This window comes from Maylandia zebra, linkage group LG2 (assembly GCF_041146795.1).
Source record: "Maylandia zebra isolate NMK-2024a linkage group LG2, Mzebra_GT3a, whole genome shotgun sequence".
Lineage (NCBI taxonomy): Eukaryota > Metazoa > Chordata > Actinopteri > Cichliformes > Cichlidae > Maylandia > Maylandia zebra.
Window position 1 is genome coordinate 13,919,631 of NC_135168.1, and position 15,108 is coordinate 13,934,738.

At 42.2% G+C, this 15,108-nt stretch overlaps 1 protein-coding gene across 1 annotated transcript in view; it reads left to right on the forward strand.

The window, feature by feature from the left end:
- LOC112430988 (protein NLRC3-like) overlaps nucleotides 1-15,108 on the forward strand; it is a 170,798-nt gene that overhangs the window by 96,391 nt on the left and 59,299 nt on the right. The gene's annotated exons all lie outside the window — the stretch shown is intronic.

Genomic DNA, 15,108 nt, shown 5'->3' on the forward strand with positions numbered 1-15,108 from the left:
CAAAGTCCAAGAAAATACCAGCTGGAGTTCAGCTGCATTTGAAGAAGTCAAAGAAAAGTAAGGATGGCAAAGGGCGACGTTTTCTTCCAAAGAGCTGCAAACATGGTCGACGCCTCATTAGAAGAATCATCTGGACATTTGTGAGGAACTCTAACCAAGAAAGCAACGTCACACAGATCCAACAGACAGTTTCCATGACTGCAAGTGTTGAGTGGAAAAATGCTACATTGCATTATTGCATCCTCTCACCACAGGAGGCGCTGTTGGCACCACTGATTGCTGATCAGCTGTTCTCTGATGATCTGATTGATACTGTGAATAACGGGACTCACTGAACTCTGTGACACAGTGAAGATTACAGAGTTTAACTTCACCCTTTAAGACTGACCACAGAACCAAGTCCGCCAGAGCTTTTGTTATATTTTTACATGCTGTGGAGCCATTTGTGGGAGCATTTCAAGTTGCTATACATCAATACAACTGTTATAGCCCTAATTTTAATAATATGTATGCATTAAGTCCATAGTAACTACATAAACTGCAAAAAAAAACCTCTGCTCATCCATCTCTGTGTGTATCAGGATACATTTGGTTCATAATACACAGAAAAATCAGAGTTATTACCTGTAATAAATGTGAAAGATTCCTGCAGTGATAACCAGGCAGGACTGAAACACATCCAAGCTGTCACCACGGTAACAGCACCGCCCATCCACAGGTGAGGGGAGGAGCAAAAAGAGGGACTTTGACCATTTTATACTAAAAACACTCAACTAATGTTTCTAATATGAAACAAATAAGCCCACATTAATGTGAGCGTTTATTAAATAATAATAATGATGATTTCCTCCTGATCTCATTTCCACAGCAGAGAAAACTGTGGTGTATATTGAGGTGGAGGGTGTGGTCTGTGGCTCAGGTGTAGAGTGAGGGTGGGGTGCACCACAGCAGCATGCTGGGACTGCTGAGGGTGGAGGAGGGAGTGATGATGACATCAGAGCTGCAGCACAGAGACCAGTGAACACACAGTCTGTTCATCTTTGCATAGATACAATATACAGCACAATATTGAATGACAGACACGCTGTGGGAGCTTCCACAGATACACTGACGTCAGCATCCAGAGTCCTCCTGCTGCTCCCCCCTCAGAGCCCCGTGATCAGCACCAACACATTCAGTTAGATGACAGAGTCCAGCTGCAGCTAGAATCAGCTCCCCTCTGTGAACAACAGCACAGCGTCAGTGTTTCACACTCAGTGAAAGGAGGAAACAGCAGAAGAACACCATGTGTGCTACGTTTCCCAGGACACACTACAAACTGCACAAATACAGAGCAGCACGTGGAAGGACCTGGAGCTGCATTTACAGAGCTGCAGACAGCGTGATGTCCTGTATGGACAGGTGGAAGGAAGCAAGTCCTCAGCTGGAACACTCGTGTTTGTCCACAGACAGGAAACACAGCAGGAAACTTCCTCACAGAAGTGCAGCTCATGGATAACACACTTCCTGTCAGTCAGAATGAGGCTGCAGCCAAACACAGAAAGGTGTTTTTGTCCAGATGAGCCCAGAGAAGAAACACGAGTGTTCACAGACATCAGAAGCTCAGAGAGGTGAAACATGAGGTTGGAGTCCTCGTCAGCATCCAGAAGAGCTGCTGTGAAACCCTGAGTACTCATGACAGACTCTGATGGCACAAACACATCATGATTCAAACAGAAAGACAAACATGGAGCTCCTGATCCTCCTGCATGAGAACAAGCTGACATGAGCGCTGTGTCTGAGAGTGTCTCCCTGTCACAGTGACAATAACACAGCTGCTGCTCACAGTCATTAAACTGACCTGAGGTCAGCTGTGCTCCTTACATATGAACCATGTGACCTCACATCAGTGCTGTGGATGACTGTAGTCATAGAAGAGTAGAGCTGTAGCAGGTGGTGTGAGGAGGAGGTGGTGTATTCTAGTTAACGCAGTACTGAAACACTCCAGCAGAGGGCGCTGTTAAGTCCTTATTGTAACACAGTTACTGTGTGCAGTTAGACTTCATACATAATCTGCACTTATTTCCATCAGACATGCTGTCAGTAAATGATTGGTTTCTATTGATTCTACTTCCTGTTGACTCGTTTGATGACAGTGAAACAATCACAGCTGATTGTGTGATGATGTAAACTGTCACTGTTACATTCAGTGTGTGTGACATAATGTTAGTGCAGGCTGATAACAGCCTGGTTCTGTTAGAAACACATGAACGTGTCCATAGATCAGTGTGTGTTTAACATGAGAGCTTCAGCCCTGCTGATGTGTTAAATAAAGACATGCAGGAAAACTGATGAGACTCTGAAATAACTCTTTATATTTATAATGTAACTCTGCATCAAAAGAACAACAAAGGATCCCAGACAGGTTTCTGTGAACAAAGACCATTCTGATGTTTCTGTGTTTCTAACACTTTGACATTATTAGTAAACAGACTGCAGTGAGCAGCATTTATAAAGAGCTTCTATATAAAGATATGACAGCTGTTTGACAAGTTTATCACTCTGTGTTTGGACCTGATCAGTCCAGCTGTTTACTTGAAACATGTTCATTTACCTGTTCTGTTATATTCATGTTCTTGTCTCTGTTGAAAACACATTTTAATGTCCCTCAGATTTTTCTCCCAGATGAATAAATATAAAAATGACACAAACTGACTGCAGCTACTTTTTGTCCTTTCTGTCAAAAACCTTCATGTGACTCATGAGAGACACGTTTCAGCTGTTTGTGACAGATCAGAGGCCAACAAGTCATTTATAACACTTTCCATCATTGTTTAAAGTTCTCAGTGTTTCTGTGTTGCTGCGTATAGGATCTCCCAGCATCATCACTGTGCTGTCCAATCATTGTGTGCGAGGTTACCCTTATAGTGCGATGTGTGTTTGCACAAAGAGAAGCATGTGTGTCAAATATAAATAAGCACAGAACAGAAACAGCTGCTCGTTTCTTCTGTTTAGAGTCAAGTTAGTGTTTTGTGTCTTTGTTTGAGGCCTGATGTCGAGCAGAGGTGTGTGTAACTGCACTGCTCTGTTATATGTGTGAAGTGTGTGCTTCTCTTCAGCATCATCTTTGTCACTGCTGATTCCTTTGTGTCATCATGTGTTGAGAAGAGAGAACAGTTATAACGGAGGAGCAAAAGGAAGCCCTGAAATCTGCATCAACAAGGAAGTGTTGGCTCACCAGTGATCCCAGCAGAGCCACTGGTTTGGCTCCAGTTGTTCTAGATTCAATGATGTTGTTGCTACAGATACATGTCAGCATCTTTATTGAATTTAATATGAAGCAGAAATGGTGTCATTAGGAGAAGAAGAGGAGAACAAGTCCGGCGAGGAGGCAGCAGCTCTTAAAGATGAAACAGCAGCTCAGCCCTGAGCTCAGAGAGCTGCACATGAAAAAGCTCCTCAAGCAGATCCTGTCAGAGGTTTGTCATCAACAGGAGGAACTGTTCACATCATAGGATGAAGATGCTGTCAGCTGGATGAAGAAGGTTATTTAATGCAAACGTTCACACTGAAGTCAAATTGTTGTCGTGTTGAACAGATTCATGTACTGATCGTCTCCAGAATGTTAGAAGAGCTTCAATGAATCATTAGAAACAACTTACAGCTGCACAGCTGTGTCAAACACATCTGTGTGTCATTGTGGGATTGTTGTGTTTCTACATGTGACACACGTCTAAAACATGCACACAATCTGAACACAAACAGGGACTCATGTGTTCCCACAGCCAGATGCTGAGAGCCATTTCCTTGTAGTCCTGTGTCTACATACATGAACCATTAGATGTTATTGGAATGATTGTCAGCTCTGATAGTTTCATGTGTGTTTAGCTGGACGCTGTTTGATCCTCGACATGTTTAAAGGTGTCCAGTCCTGAGACACTGGGGCTGGAAACAGCTGTGATGTCATTGGACTGTCACACAGACAGAAGTGCATGAAGTGAGCAGCCGAGGAGCCGCTGATGTTTTGGATTCAACAGCATTTGAAAGGTCGACACAGACACATTTGCACACAGAAAGCTGAATCTGTCATATGCCACAGTGAACTCACTGTTCAGTGTTTTTCAGGAAGCTTCTTAACTGCCTCTGCTGCCAAACAAGCAGCTGATGTCCTTGAGAAGAAGCTGAAGAAGTCTTCAACAACAAATACAGGAAGTGGACTTTCAAATACTAGATTCACTTTAGACTCACAGAGAAATGACTCAACCAGCTGTGTTTGACTATATGAAAGGTCAGTGTGTGTCTGCACACAGACTGTTGTGTTGGACTGTTATTCAGTTGTCTGCTGAATGTTTTCAAATGTCTGCATCTCAGCTGTGATGAGGCTGGGGGTCATGGGAGGCCACCGTAGCAGCCTCTTCAACATCATGACATCATCATAAATGCTGCTGGACTGTCTGATGGGCTGACGGTGAAAAAGCCGTCGGGAAGGAAACAGAAGACATTTCAGAGGCTGCAGCAGATTTCTTTGATTCGGGGCCTTTTTCAGCTTTATTGGACAGAGCAGTGAAGATAAGTGACAGCAAAGCAGAGAGAAAGGGGGCGTGGCCCGGGTCAAAGCCAGGCCAGCTGCTCTCCACCTCGTGGTCACCTGCTCATCCTAGTGAGCTCCACCAGCAGCCCTTTCACACACTTTACACTGTCAAACACTGTGTGTGGACCTCAGCTAACAACAGGCTACATTTAAGTCTGGACTACATGCTTTTATATTGTTTTTATTCCATCAGCAGCTCAACATCATGAGCAGCTTTGACATAAAGACATCAAACTCAAGCTGACTTTAAACTACTTTTAATACAGGGGCTCAAAAACAACAACATCTTTATTATATATCAGGACACAAAGTCATTTCATCTCAAAGGGAAACAGCTTTATTTGGAATAACCAGCACTATCAACTGGTTTGGGATCTCCACCAGTTTCATGTCTTTGCAGCTTCTCCAACAAAGTTCCTGTAAAATCAGCATGTTTGTCTTTATTGGTTTGATAGTGATTGATTATTCAGTCCCAATCTGCTGTCATCTAAAGAACAAAATGATGTTTCTATGAGTCACAAAGCTCCAGATGTTGTCGGCTTCACAAAGAAAACAAAGAACTTAAACACAAAGTGTTTGGAGCCAAAATGTTCCCAAGCTGCTCTTTTTGAAATGGCAGAGGTACAGTGGTGTCTAACAGCACACTGTGGAAGGCAAACATGTTATTGTTGGATGAAACTTCATGAATCCTTTGTAGATTTGAGCTGTTGGAGCCTTTCTTTTCTCTTCAGGTGTACAGATGCTGAGGAGGCAGGTGAAGCAGGTGGAGCTGTTGTGATGCTGGCAGAGGGTGTGTCTTAGTAACTCTGTGAGGCAGAACTGGATCCAACATTGTGGATGTGTTGATGTTGGAGCCATTAAGAGTCTCTGGCCACACTGTAGGATTTCCCTTTGATCCACTGTGGGGGCATTTTGGAGTCTGTCAGTGAAACTCTTCATGTTTGTGTTTGACTCCAGTTTATAGAAACAGAGAAATGTGTCATGCTTTTGTTCGGCCTCCACAAATACACACATTTGTTCATTGGTTGGACTTTTTGGAAGGAGACACATTGAAAACCATGTTAATAAGATCTTGTTGTTTCCTGTGGATCCGACACAGAGAGTGGACTTCAGACAGAAAGCGTGGAAGAGATTTTAGAGGCCGTGTGTGGCAACAGGAAGTTTCTGTGTGTTTGCTGATCTTACATGTGGAAAACAACACGTGATGTTTGTGAAGTTCTACAATGATAATTGTTCTCACAGCATTTTGAGTGGGAACAGTTCAAACTGGGAGTAGTGGGAGTTATTTACTGATTGAAACAAGCTGAATGTTTCTGTGACGATGAAGATCAGCAGCTCAGCTGATCAATGAACTGACATCTATCAGTCGTTTCATGAGATGAAGTCATCAGCAGACATTTGTTCTGACTGTGTGATGAATGTCAGAAGGTCAGGGCTCTGCTTTAGTCACTGCTTGATGATCATTGGCTCATTGTTGAATCCAGGGCCCAGTCTGACCTCTGACCTTTGCTGCAGGTCTTCTGTGTTATCTCCACTTTCATGTCTGATCTTCTGCTGTATCGTCCAAAATAAACATCTGGATCATTTCCAACACTTCAGCAGATCTTTAGTTTGGGCAGTGCAGCACAGAATAACACATATTGTACTATACTGCCCACTTCCTGATCTTATTGGATCTGTGTGTGAGGTTGGTGAAGGAAACACATGTTTACTGAGTGAGTCGCTGCCATTAGGAACTAGTTTTTATATCACAGCCTGGAAATCACACAGGACCATTTCTGCAAGTGAAAAGTCGTCATTGGAGGAAAATGATTATGTAGTTTGTGCGACTGAAGAATTGTCCCAACTACATGTGCTGCTGACCCTTGACCTTTTCTTTAGGTGCACAGAGGAGTCTGTGGGAACATCCAGAACTGAGGCATCTTGTGTACAAACGTGTTCAGACCAGATGTCAAATGATGTCAGATGTCATCCGTGAATGGATGCAACTGTGGATCGTTCCAATAAAATGAGGCAGTTTTGTAAGTACAAGCCCACTACAACCCATCATCAACATTTTAAATTACATTATACATCTTCACTGATATAAAGCACCACTATTTTAACCTGATTCACTTTTTCCACCCTAACAGTTCATTCCTCAAATCAAACAAGATATTTGACCCTAAAAAAATGCATCAACAAATAATTTTGTAATAAAATATTTATTCTTCAACTTTTACAAGTGAAATCAAACAAGTGTGTTTAAGAGTGAAACCAGAGTGGAAGCTGCTCATATAGAGTCCAACCCAGGCTAAAGTAAGCTGAGTAGAGCAGCACCATCAAAGTGTCGGCTCTCTGAACACGGTGCAAGATCGCCATCTGCAGGACAAAACTAGTTTTTCTCGCCCTCCTCGTCAACATCAAGATGATGTCATCGTACAGCAACTGATTCCCTGTCCGTCTGGAACAAAGCATTTACATTAAAAAAGACATTTACAGAAAATACAAACACCAACAACACATCTCATCATCACATGATATTTTATTATTTATTATATTATATATTTTTATTGTACCATCAACATCAACAAATACCAGCATATTTTCTTTGAGATTGAGTAGAGTGGACCTTTCCCTTGGTTCACTTCCTGCTCGCAGCATCAGCTGACCTCTGACTTCCTGGTTAAGGTCTCTCAGCGTTGACTGGAATATCAAATCGGACTCACACCATGTTCTTGTAATGTGGTCATGTCTGTCCGCTGTTTGAAGAGCATCTCTGGCCTAAACACAATAGGAAGAACAACAACACGGCTAGAAAACCCCAACACATTTCCATATTAGATGAAGGGCACCGTAAGTGGAAATGGTAACATTCATCTGATGCTGCTTTGGATTTATCGTCTGTTTTAGATCAACTTTGATCACTTCGAGCCATCTTAAGTCCGTTTGTTCTTCTCACTAACATCTCGTATGATTTCAGATCCCTGCTGTTCCCCAGCTGCCCTGTAGGTTTGTGCTTTGACCTCCAGAGGGCGACAAATCAGCACAGACAGAGAGCTCCATTCAAACTTTGCTGCCATCAGGAATAATTCTTCAAATATAATCATCAGTGTTTGAGCAGTTATGATATCAGGGACAATCTAGACATGTGTGACAATACTGAACATGTCACATGACACACCTCAAACATCATGTGATCCACTCTCAGTCTGCACTTTCATTCATGACTTCAACAGGTTGAAATGAGCTTTGAAGAAACATTCAGTGGAATAAATCTTTCATGGATTCATGTGAGCAGCAGATGAACTTTACAAAGAATCAGTGGATTTATCTTCTGTTTTAGATCAACTTTGATCACTTCGACCCATCTTAAGTCCGTTTGTTCTTCTCACTCACTAACGTCTCGTATGATTTCAGATCCCTGCTGTTCCCCAGCTGCCCTGTAGGTGGCCTCAGTGTGTCTCACACCATTTACAGATGATTACAGGTCGTTTACAGTTCAAACAGGTCCAACATAAGAAATATGCAGAAAATATCCTGCTATAACAGTTTGGGTCAAAGTGCAGATGTTCCAGATGTTCTGAGTCTGTCTGTGTTTCATGTTAACATGTAGATGTTGGACCAAAGTGAAGCTTTTTGATGTGACAGCAGGAATGTGAAGTGTAACTCTGAGCTGTAGGAAATGAAACTAAACGGACTTTTTCTCCTTTATTTATAGGAAAGTGTAGGAGAGCAACAGATGAACAAGCGTTACTGTAACAGGAAACATCAGAGGACCTTTATGTTCATCATCATCACTGTTTCCTTGTTCTGTCACAAACACACAACACTTCCTGCTCTCTCTCTGATGGATCTGATTGGCTGTTTCATTCACAGGAGGTCAGGGCGTCACACAAACAGCTTTAACTGCACAACGACACACTTTAAATCATCTGCAGACAAACCTGTGTGTTTGATTTATGAAGAAATAATAAAGACGTGTGTACAGCTGTCCATGAAGCAGCTTCTCACACAAACTCTGACACTTCAGCCACTTTAATTCCTGCAAAGCTGCGTAATAAAGAGCTGTGACTGCTATGAGCTGCTGATGATGACTGCATGAAGCTCTCAGCTGAAGCTTCTTTCATTTATTTTAATGTTAATGTCGCCTTTTTAAGTCTGTGTGAGGATTTTAATGACACACATTAAAGGAGCTTCTTTGATTAGAACCAAATTCATGTTGATTTTCAGCCTGAAATGATAAAAACTTTAATAATTCTGTTTATAATCATCAACCTGGAGACTAATGAAAAGTATAATAGTGAAAAAAAGCCTTTATTATTTGAGTAATGCCTGAATCTGCTCAGAGACGGAGACGACACAGAGGTGTTGATGACAGTTTGACATTAACTGAATTAAAAACAAAGTGCTCTTATTGTGAAAATCTGCCTCCTACTTCTTTAAATCATTTTTATGTATTTTTTAACCTCACAGTGAAACATTGAGGCATTAATCTGACACAGTTTGATCAGCAGCTGTGTTTTCACTGACGTTTCACTTTGATTTGTTCAGACTGAGCAGAGAGGATCGGTTCTCTGTGTGCGCACTGCTGAGAAACACAAGCTCATTTCTGCTGTTTCATGAAAAGTGTTATGGAGGAACAAGAAGTTCAGCCTCTAAACTCTCAGCGTGAGGACTGAGTGAAGAGTTTCAGAGCAGAGAGTTTTGGCTCACAGCTTTTAGCGTCTACACAAAGAGACGATTACGCACTTGATCTGAGAACATCTCCACCTCCTACAAACAAACTCTCCTACGAGCAGCTGTCACAACCACAACAGGCAGAAGACTGGATTTCTTCAGGTCAGATTTCATGCAGTTTGCATAAATTGTGTGTCACAGACTTTGTAGTTCACATTTGTGTGACTCGTTTAAATCTTCTCCTCCTGAAAGTGAAACTCTTACAAACACATAAGGACACAAAAATCCTCGTGTCCACAGCTTTAAGTCCCAAACTGACTCTGAGCCTCGTCAGTAAATCCATCAGCTTTTTACCATCTAAAGAAGTCTTTGTGCTGCTGCAGACGTTAGTAAATCTGACCCGAAATGTTCTTTTTTCTTTAAACTCACAGGCTGCTCTCCTTTAAATGACCTGCAGGAATCAGCAGGGTCAGAACATGTGTGTGTGGCAGAGTCTGAGCAGAAACCTGCTGCAGGTTGATCAAACTAAAGTCATATTAAGGAGCTACTGGCACAGAATTAAAGTTATAAATGAAGTTTACAGAACACTGTTTGCCTTTGATTCTCTAAGCACATATAAATGAACACCATTGGACTTTATCAGAAATGAATGAAATATCACTGGGATCAGGTGTAAAGTGACACGTGGAAGACTGGGTTTGTTTTTTAATACTTAAAGTTATCAAACAGAAACAACAGAAGTCCAAATGTTGCACTTGAATACAGAGAGAAGAGAAATGATGGAGGAATCATTTAGTTCCACTCAGAAATATGAACGTCAGGTTAATCAGACGATGGACTGAAGAACAATCAGAGTGTTTCCATATAGAAACATCTGTTTGTTCTTAATCACTCACTCAAAAAAGAGAAACTGGATGCCTGTTACATTTACAGGAGTTTGAAGAAAACATGTTTCTGAAATGAACATAATTAAATCATACAGGGAGTGCAGAATTATTAGGCAAGTTGTATTTCTGAGGAATAATTTTATTATTGAACAACAACCATGTTCTCAATGAACCCAAAAAACTCATTAATATCAAAGCTGAATGTTTTTGGAAGTAGTTTTTAGTTTGTTTTTAGTTTTAGCTATTTTAGGGGGATATCTGTGTGTGCAGGTGACTATTACTGTGCATAATTATTAGGCAACTTAACAAAAAACAAATATATACCCATTTCAATTATTTATTTTTACCAGTGAAACCAATATAACATCTCCACATTCACAAATATACATTTCTGACATTCAAAAACAAAAGAAAAACAAATCAGCGACCAATATAGCCACCTTTCTTTGCAAGGACACTCAAAAGCCTGCCATCCATGGATTCTGTCAGTGTTTTGATTTGTTCACCATCAACATTGCGTGCAGCAGCAACCACAGCCTCCCAGACACTGTTCAGAGAGGTGTACTGTTTTCCCTCCTTGTAAATCTCACATTTGATGATGGACCACAGGTTCTCAATGGGGTTCAGATCAGGTGAACAAGGAGGCCATGTCATTAGTTTTTCTTCTTTTATACCCTTTCTTGCAGCCACGCTGTGGAGTACTTGGACGCGTGTGATGGAGCATTGTCCTGCATGAAAATCATGTTTTTCTTGAAGGATGCAGACTTCTTCCTGTACCACTGCTTGAAGAAGGTGTCTTCCAGAAACTGGCAGTAGGACTGGGAGTTGAGCTTGACTCCATCCTCAACCCGAAAAGGCCCCACAAGCTCATCCTTGATGATACCAGCCCAAACCAGTACTCCACCTCCACCTTGCTGGCGTCTGAGTCGGACTGGAGCTCTCTGCCCTTTACCAATCCAGCCACGGGCCCATCCATCTGGCCCATCAAGACTCACTCTCATTTCATCAGTCCATAAAACCTTAGAAAAACCAGTCTTGAGATATTTCTTGGCCCAGTCTTGACGTTTCAGCTTGTGTGTCTTGTTCAGTGGTGGTCGTCTTTCAGCCTTTCTTACCTTGGCCATGTCTCTGAGTATTGCACACCTTGTGCTCTTGGGCACTCCAGTGATGTTGCAGCTCCAAAATATGGCCAAACTGGTGGCAAGTGGCATCTTGGCAGCTGCACGCTTGACTTTTCTCAGTTCATGGGCAGTTATTTTGCGCCTTGGTTTTTCCACACGCTTCTTGCGACCCTGTTGACTATTTTGAATGAAACGCTTGATTGTTCGATGATCACGCTTCAGAAGCTTTGCAATTTTGAGACTGCTGCATCCCTCTGCAAGATATCTCACTACTATTGACTTTTCTGAGCCTGTCAAGTCCTTCTTTTGACCCATTTTGCCAAAGGAAAGGACGTTACCTAATAATTATGCACACCTGATATAGGGTGTTGATGTCATTAGACCACACCCCTTCTCATTACAGAGATGCACATCACCTAATATGCTTAATTGGTAGTAGGCTTTCGAGCCTATACAGCTTGGAGTAAGACAACATGCATGAAGAGGATGAAGTGGACAAAATACTCATTTGCCTAATAATTCTGCACTCCCTGTATACGATCTGCATGAAACTTAACTACTTAACACGTCTCAGTTCTTATTGAGATGATGTGATACAGTCTAGTAAGAGTGGTTCGCTGCCAGATGACTCACAATTACACAAGATCAGGTGAGATTTCAGACCGAGGGAAAATCACTGGGGTGATCGCAGGAAGAGGCAGAAAAGCACAGACGTGCTGGACCTCACAGTCATTTGGAAAAGGTAAGAATGAATCTGTCTTCATTCATCTACATGGAAATATATCACCAACAAACAAACCAATAATACAACCAAATCACTCCCAGTTCAAGACTTTGGTTATTTACAACATTTGAAACATACTGTGTAGCTCAGTCAAAACAGCCCAAGGCCAAGTGAAAGTGCTGAGAGGGAAAAGATCATGATTAACGATTTATTTAAACTCATAACTGGGGGCAGCAGCTGAGCTTTGTGAGCTGCAGCTTAAAACATGTAACCATGCTTTCAGTGTTGCAAATTTCCTGTTACTAGCTAGGTCAAATCCAAATTTAGTGTGCAGGTCATAAGATCATATAGAGGCAAAATCCTGATACATCATGAATCATTTTTACGTTTTAGTTGTAATAATTATATATTTCTTGTTCATTTTAGTTCTCATGTGGTCAAAAAGTCTAAGTCAAAATTCTCAGCATTTTCAAATTACCGTATTTTCACGACCATAAGGCGCACTTAAAAGTCTTAGATTTTCTTCAAAAAGTGCGGCGCGCCCTATAGCGCAGTGCGCCCTACTATAGCGCAGTGCGCCCTATGTGTTGTAAGGAGGACGTAGTAGAGAACACCATGAGAACGTTAAAGGGTGAAGTGTGGGCGTTGATCGTATATACCGGGACAATCGCACATACCTGTATAAAAGAACAGGTATGTGCATTATGCAGGACATCGTTGTTTTAACAACCCTGAAAATGGCAAAGAGACACGCTTACGAAGCACAGTTTAAACTGAAGGCCATCAGCTACGCGGAGGAACATGGAAATCGAGCAGCGGCGAGAGAATTTAAGATTAATGAATCGATGGTTTGCAAGTGGAGGAAGCTGGAAAACAAGCTCCGACAGGTCAAGAAGACGCAGCTGAGTTTCCGCGGACATAAGGCGATCATCGAGCAAAGAACGAGCGGGAGAAGCGTTTCGACGGTCACCATTCGGCTAAAAGCAGTTTCACTTTCACTTTTTATGAAACGGTGCCATTTTTCCATCCGGACCAGGACTACGGTAGCGCAGCAACTTCCAGCGGATTATAAGGAAAAGCTGGCCATCTTCCGCTCCTACTGCAGCAAACACATCGGCGACAAAAACATCCAGCCCAGCCACATCACAAACATGGACGAGGTCCCGCTCACTTTTGACATCCCGGTGAGTCACACTGTGGAGAAGAAGGGGACCAGCACGGTAGCGATACGCACAACGGGGTATGAAAAGTCTTCTTTTACTGTTGTGCTTGGCTGCCATGCTAATGGACAGAAACTGCCGCCTATGGTGATTTTTAAGAGAAAGACTTTGCCTAAAGAGAAGTTTCCAGCAGGAATCATCATTAAGGCAAATGAAAAGGGCTGTATGGATGAGGAAATGATGAAAGACTGGCTGAGGGAGGTGTATGTAAGGAGACCAGGTGGTTTTTTCCACGCATCACCATCGCTGTTGATCTGTGACTCTATGCGTGCCCATCTCACAGCCGATGTGAAAAAACTTGTGAAGCAAATGAACTGTGAGCTTGCTGTCATTCCGGGAGGCCTGACAAAGGAACTCCAACCGCTGGACATCGGTGTGAACCGCCCGTTCAAAGTAAGGCTGCGAGCGGCCTGGGAGCGATGGATGACCGGTGGAGACCACAGTTTCACCAAGAGTGGAAGGCAGCGCCGGGCGAGTTACGCCACAATTTGCCAATGGATTGTAGATGCTTGGGCTAACATGTCTGCTGGCACTGTTATTCGAGCTTTCGCAAAAGCCGGCATCGTTTCCGAGGAGCCGCACGGCACGGAAAGTGACTCTGACAGTGAAGAAAGTGAACCTGGCATGTTTGATGGAGATTTAGCGCAGCTGTTCAATTCAGACACAGAGGATGAGGACTTCGATGGGTTTGATGATAAAAATGTGAGTACCAAACTTTGTTTTGCTCCTGCTTTATTTTTAAATACGCACACTTGTATGCTTGTGTGTTGTTGATGATGACGATTACCGGTAATAGAAATGTGAGTAAGGTACCGAACTCAGCTTTGCTCCCGCTTTATTTTTAAATACGCATACGGTACTTGTATGCGCCCTATGATCCAGTGCGCCTTATGTGTGTGTTAAATACAGTAAGGGCACACATAACTGAGACTGCGCCTTTTAGCACAGTGCGCCTTATGGTCGTGAAAATACGGTAGAGCTTCTTAATTTATATAGATAATTTTAATATTCTACTTCTCAGAAATAATTTACAATTTCCAGCTGTGAATTCCATCTTATTTACAGTTTTTAACATTATATACTAGATGGGACTTGATGAAATGACCAATATAGATATATGCCCAGTAGCAGAATATCTTGTAATTATGTTTTACTCCCCTCTGGTGGCCAAATTAAACACGAGGCGATCGTGGCTCAAGAGTTGGCAGTTCGTCTTGTAATCGGAAGGTTGCCGGTTCGAGCCCGGCTCGGACAGTCTCGGTTGTTGTGTCCTTGGGCGAGACACTTCACCTACCGGTGTTGGCCAGAAGGGCCGATGGCACGATATGGCAGCCTCGCTTATGTAAGTGCGCCCCAGGGCATCTGACAAGGATGCCTCCTTAATGATTTATTTTTAACTTAAATCACTGCAAATATTTGAGAACATTTTATCATTAACGATGCCATGATTGATTCTGTTAGATCTTTATTGACAGAATGTGTTTGGAAAGGAAAATCCCTTCACATGTTTTCCGCAGCAATAGCATTTATGTTAACTCTGAGTCTGAATAAAGTGCACAAACAGATTAGAAAAAATCGCTCTTATGAATCGGGTGTGCCAAGACTCCATTGTTTTACAGTCTGCAGCTTTCAGAAAAACACAATAGCTTTGATTGAAAGAATCTTGGAGTCCAAAGATTCCAAAGGACTGAACATTTCAGTTCACCCAGGTCACTTTCAACAGACAACCTCCTTATCCCAGCAGTGACCGGACATTTTGTTAAGAATACCAATAGGAATTCTTGATATGTTTGTCATTAATTCATGCAGTCATAAGCAGTCATGCATGACTTCAGCATGACTTAACTATATGATTTGCATTCTTAATATAAAGTGTTAATATTTCTCCATCCAGGGGAAAAGTTTGGGAAAACCATGGACAGGTCAC